The 6,365-nt window shown below is 40.7% G+C and overlaps 1 pseudogene; it reads left to right on the top strand.

Moving 5' to 3' along the window:
- The first annotated feature begins 3,549 nt into the window (after positions 1 to 3,549).
- LOC124028088 overlaps positions 3,550 to 6,365 on the top strand; it is a 20,875-nt pseudogene continuing 18,059 nt past the window's right edge.

Here is a 6,365-nt window from a genome sequence, read left to right as displayed (position 1 = left end):
CACAGAAGACTGTTTAACCCCATTAGAACCCGACACAGAAGACTGTTTAACCCCATTAGAACCCGACACAGAAAGACTGTTTAACCCCATTAGAACCCAACACAGAAGACTGTTTAACCCCATTAGAACCCAACACAGAAGACTGTTTAACCCCATTAGAACCCAACACAGAAGACTGTTTAACCCATTAGAACCCAACACAGAAGACTGTTTAACCCCATTAGAACCGACACAGAAGACTGTTTAACCCCATTAGAACCCGACACAGAGAACTGTTTAACCCCATTAGACCCGACACAGAAGACTGTTTAACCCCATTAGAACCCAACACAGAAGACTGTTTAACCCCATTAGAACCCGACACAGAAGACTGTTTAAACATTAGAACCCGACACAGAGAACTGTTTAACCCCATTAGAACCCGACACAGAAGACTGTTTAACCCCATTAGAACCCCGACACAGAAGACTGTTTAACCCCATTAGAACCCAACACAGAAGACTGTTTAACCCCATTAGAACCCGACACAGAAGACTGTTTAACCCCATTAGAACCCGACACAGAAGACTATTTAACCCCATAGAACCCAACTGGGTGGAAACTCTACAATTGAACCCCATTAGAACCCAACACAGAAGACTGTTTACCCCATGACAAAGTGTGGACTAGTAGAGACACTGGACCAGTGTTACATTTGACACTCCTGAAAAGTGTTGATTAGTAGAACACTGGACAGGAGTGTTAGCTGTCTGAGGGAAACCAATTTGCTATGAGAAGCAGCACACAGATCTTCATGAATCTTCAGAAGCTATGGAGTTTTCCAGAATTCCAAGAATCCTGTCTCCATTCCTCTTTGTCCCAGTCCACAAACCTGGGTCATCACCTCTCTAGTCAAAGATAAACATCCCTTCGCAAATCAACCAATATAGTAATAAAACGGCAGCACCAGCAAAGATGCTGTCGTAAGCGTCAATATATTTTTAATAGGTCCCATCCAATTCAAACTATCCAATTCAGCCAGTAAATAATTCGTTTCAGTTTAATTTAGTTCAAGAAATTGAATATGAACAATTGTTTTCATTGCAGACTAGGCCTACATATTTCTTAAAATTGTATTTAAGGGGGATTGTGCATTTTACCCATTACAGTAAGTAAGTAGGCATATATAACAATATAGATTCGTAATAATTGTATGATTTAATAAGTAATTAAAAAAGAATGAACGGGAAATATTTTTAACCCTATCCTAATTTTAACGTGGAACAATTTGTAATTGGTTTAAACAGTCTGATAATAGACTATATTTAGGCTTTATTTAGACGCTATATTTTGTAATAGTTTGATACATTTTCGATGATAATGGAATGTATCTATCGACACAAGTATTTGTAGATGTTTTGATGTTGACTGTGAGCGGATCTTCTGTATTTTTGTGCTTATTAAGCGAATCGTCTCGAGGAATGTGGATGAAACACGCGCGCAGTGAGGAGCAGCTGTAGCCTCGCTTCCCAGCTCTCCCAAAGCTGTCAGCAAGTTTTACACGAAGCTTTGGCAGCAACGGAACACTGCTAATAAATCTTTATATTAAAAAGAATGACAAAGTTATGCAAAATAATTGGCAATATCGTAGAGCAAACAGTAGGCTTTGATTGAAAATGCTGTATTTTGGTTATTTGTACCCAACAAAACAGAATTTTAACTGCTTACCATATTTGAATAGCCTGATAAAAAAGTTCATTGTAATTGTAAAATGTCCAATAAGCTCATATATAGCCGGACCTAAGGAGACGTTTCTGTGTGTGAAACATGTCAGAATAAAAGGACATTAAGGAATGCATGTTTAGAACATCCATGTTTTTTAGAACATCCATGTTGAGAACATCCATGTTTACAATGATCCATGTATAGAACTATCCATGTTGAGAACATCCATGTTTAGAGCGATCCATGTTTACAATGATCCATGTATAGAACTATCCATGTTGAGACGTCCATGTTTACAATGATCCATGTATAGAACTATCCATGTTGAAAACATCCATGTTTAGAACGATCCATGTTTACAATGATCCATGTATAGAACTATCCATGTTGAGAACATCCATGTTTACAATGATCCATGTTTAGAAACGATCCATGTTTAGAATTATCCATGTTTAGAATGATCCATGTATAGAACTATCCATGTTGAGAACATCCATGTTTAGAACATCCATGTTTAGAATTATCCATGTTGAGAACATCCATGTTTAGAACATCCATGTTTACAATTATCCATGTTTAGAATGATCCATGTTTACAATGATCCATGTATAGAACTATCCATGTTGAGAACATCCATGTTTTAAATGATCCATGTTTGAACATCCATGTTTAGAATTATCCATGTTTGGAACATCCATGTTTAGAACGATCCATGTTTAGAATGATCCATGTATAGAACTATCCATGTTGAGAACATCCATGTTTGAACGATCCATGTTTACAATGATCCATGTATAGAACTATCCATGTTGAGAACATCCATGTTTAGAATGATCCATGTTTAGAACATCCATGTTTAAATTATCCATGTTGAGAACATCCATGTTTAGAACTATCCATGTTGAGAACATCCATGTTTAGAACGATCCATGTTTACAAATGATCCATGTATAGAACTATCCATGTTGAGAACATCCATGTTTAAAAGCAGTCCATGTTTAGAACATCCATGTTTAAAATGATCCATGTTTAGAATGATCCATGTATAGAACATCCATGTTTAGAACGATCCATGTTTAGAACATCCATGTTTAGAATTATCCATGTTTAGAAGTTATATCAAAAGTGGTGAAAAATGCAAACACGCACACACAGCTTAGTGAGTGTATGTGTCTCATAGACTTAGATAGATATCACATCATTGTATCTGTCCCATTATGATGGGCAGGGCCATTGAGCCACTTCCATTTTGAAGTAGTCTGTTTTATTCTACGACTACTTCTATGAGTCGGTAAACAAACTGAAAGGTGCGTGCTGCACCCGGAGATTGTTGTTTACATTTGAGATGCTCTTACCCAGAGTGACTTACAGGAGCAATTAGGGTTAAGTGTCTTGCTCAAGGGCACATCGACAGATTTTTCACCTAGTCGGCTCAGGGATTTGAACCAGTGACCTTCTGGTTACTGGCTCAATGCTCTTAACTGCTAGGCTACCTGCCACCCCCTATCTGGTCAAAGATTTGCCCCCTGCAGTTATGGAATGTTTGCTCACAAATAAAATGAATTGGCTGATCCCTCCCTGGCGACCTTCCTTAACCCATAGGAAGTCCCCAACCAGTTGACAACTTCAAAATGGTGAAAGTCCTCCATAGTGCTGCCCATGTTAAAATGAGCTTTTGGGCAATAGAGTCCTCTATCTATCTCTATGGTATGCCTGTAGTGAATGAAGTGAAGGAGTCATCCTTTCTGCCTTTCGGTCCTTGCTCCTCCCCCTGGCCTGTGAGTAAGGCAGTAGAGCCTTCAGCAGTGTAAGGAAAACCAGACATCACACTCAGAGACCAGGCACTGTTACTACTACACACACTTCCACACAGCACAGCATCCACACGGCTGTGATACTACACTCTCTGGCCTGTCCACTGAACTGACAACCTGAACACTCTATGACTCCATTGGACGATCGCTGAAATGGACTGAAACAGAGAGGATCCAAGTGGAAAAAGATGGTTCGTTGGTGGACTTTTTGACTTTGCGTTCAGTTCCGGGTTAAATCGCATCGAAGAGAAGTTGCCTTGACTATTTTTTTCAATCTTTTTCTTCACTGTTCCTAAGGCGGCTCTTACACCCATATAGAGTTAGATTTTTCGACTATCCTCCTCTCTGCGCCTCAGGAGTCTGTTCAAGTCTCTGCCTCTCAGGAGGTTGTGTTTTTCAGGGTCCATCTCCTGCCACCCTCCATGATGCTGACAGAGCCGTATGGGATGATGGGGTCCATGGGTTCCGAGGTGCGAGACCTGAGCTCTCTCTTACCCCCGGTGCCCTCCGTACCCTCCCTACCAGTGAGCAGCGGGGGCTGTGGCCTGCCCGTTGGGGGTGCCCCTCAGTGGGCACCTTACCTGGACCTCCACCCTGGCTCTCCCTACAGTTCCCTGCCCTCCCACCACTCCCTCATCAAGCAGGAGCCTGGCTGGGGCTCCACCGACCCTCTGGAGGACCCTCACTGTGGCCTGGGGGCCTTCACGTTGCACTTCTCTGGCCAGTTCACTGGGACAAGCCCCTGTCGGGTTGGGGCCTTCGGTGAGCCAGCTCCAAGCCAGTCCAGGGTGTTTCCTAATGGAGCCTACCTCCCAGGCTGTGTGGACAGCCCGCCGACCCACAGGAACCAGGGTAAGGTTGCTCTCTGCTCCCCTCTCTCCTCCTCTATAGCCACCTCATTGACCATCTCTGGGCTCACTCTATCCTCTGCAGCATCTCTTGAATTCAGCTCAAGCTAAGCTGTCTACTCCTCACCACTCAAGGCCAAAGTTATTTTACATCTGCATTGCTTGCTGTTTGGGGTTTTAGGCTGGGTTTCTGTATAAGCACTTTATGACAATTGCTGATGTAAAAAGGGCGTTATAAATACATTTGATTGATTGATTGTGAGGTCATCAGCGTTGCACCTACACTGTCTGATGTCAGTGACGGTGTGTGTTTGTGAATTTCTCATGTGGCCATGCCGCACTTCCTGGGTCATTGTGTGTATGTGTTGGACTGTGTCTACTTGCATTGGGTGTAATTGTCCAGAGTTGATGTTTGGGCCTTGTCCACAGTGTTGTGAACAGGATCTGAACAGGATGTTTTTCCCATCGTACTCAGGACAGGGCCTAGTTCCCTGCCCAACATGTTCACAGGGAAGAGAGCTGTCAACATGTTTTCCAGAGTTAATGCAACAATATGGCGCTGCCTGCCACGTTCACTTTCACACAGAGTTAATGCAACAATATGGCCTAGAGGTCTCCCTCAGCCTGTGTTCAACATGTTCACTTTCACACAATATGAGTCTCCCTCAATGCAACAGAGTTAATGCAACAATATGGCCTAGAGGTCTCCCTCAGCCTGTGTTCAACACGTTCACTTTCACACAGAGTTAATGCAACAATATGGCCTAGAGGTCTCCCTCAGCCTGTGTTCAACATGTTCACTTTCACACAGAGTTAATGCAACAATATGGCCTAGAGGTCTCCCTCAGCCTGTGTTCAACATGTTCACTTTCAGACAGAGTTAATGCAACAATATGGCCTAGTCTCCCTCAAACATGTTCACAACAAGTTAATGCAACAATATGGCCTAGAGGTCTCCCTTAATGCAGGCCTGTGTTCAACATGTTCACTTTCACACAGAGTTAATGCAACAATATGGCCTAGAGGTCTCCCTCAATTCACTTTCACACAGAGTTAATGCAACAATATGGCCTAGAGGTCTCCCTCAGCCTGTGTTCAACATGTTCACTTTCACACAGAGTTAATGCAACAATATGTCCTAATATGTCCTTTATTCTCAAAGAACATAGTGCTTCAAAATAATGAAACATAATAATACTAAAAGCAGTGTTTAAAAAAAAATACCGGATTTAAATACAGCTATAAATGTATTGTTGATTGTAATATCAAGTTAAAGGGGCAATTAGCGGTTGAAACAATAACAACGTGTTTTCCCCATCCCTGTTTTGGTTAAAAGCTGAGGGATTGGGCTGGAGAAATGTAACCTCTCAAAAACATAGACAGAGCTATGGATACAAGAACTGGCCAGCCATGATATACAAATGATAGTTTTAACCATGATTTGAGGCTATATACTGTAGTGTTTATTTACAAACATTGTAGCAAAACAAGATTATATGATGGGTTCTGATGGGGTAGGACAGTTGAACTAAGCTCATGAAGCATTTATAAATTATATTATTGAAGAATCAATGTGTACATCATTTATAAATCCCAAAATGGATGTAGCAACTGCAGATTTCCCCTTTATCCCCAGTATTTTGTAAAACTTACAAAAATGAATATTTTTTGATAGTTCTGGAAACTTTTGTAAAACAAATGAATATTGTTTTGATGCTGTAGTTCTGGACAGTATTTTGTAAAACTTATAAATGAATATTGTTTTGATGCTGTAGTTCTGGACAGTATTTTGTAAAAAAATGAATATTGTTTTGATGCTGTAGTTCTTATTTGCTTTTCTTCTTTTTTATTCAGCTAATTTCAAACCATCATCTATTTAAGTTAATTTGATCATTTCTCATCATTCTGCATTTACGTTTTTTGTTTGTAAAAAAATAATAATATCTTTTTTTAAATGAAATAAACAGGAACATTGTTACATCATAGTAATGCCTGACAT

The sequence above is a fragment of the Oncorhynchus gorbuscha genome, unplaced genomic scaffold (genome assembly GCF_021184085.1).
Source record: "Oncorhynchus gorbuscha isolate QuinsamMale2020 ecotype Even-year unplaced genomic scaffold, OgorEven_v1.0 Un_scaffold_3737, whole genome shotgun sequence".
Lineage (NCBI taxonomy): Eukaryota > Metazoa > Chordata > Actinopteri > Salmoniformes > Salmonidae > Oncorhynchus > Oncorhynchus gorbuscha.
The sequence above is the reverse complement of the archived record's forward strand: the minus strand, read 5'-3'. Positions and strand labels throughout refer to the sequence as shown.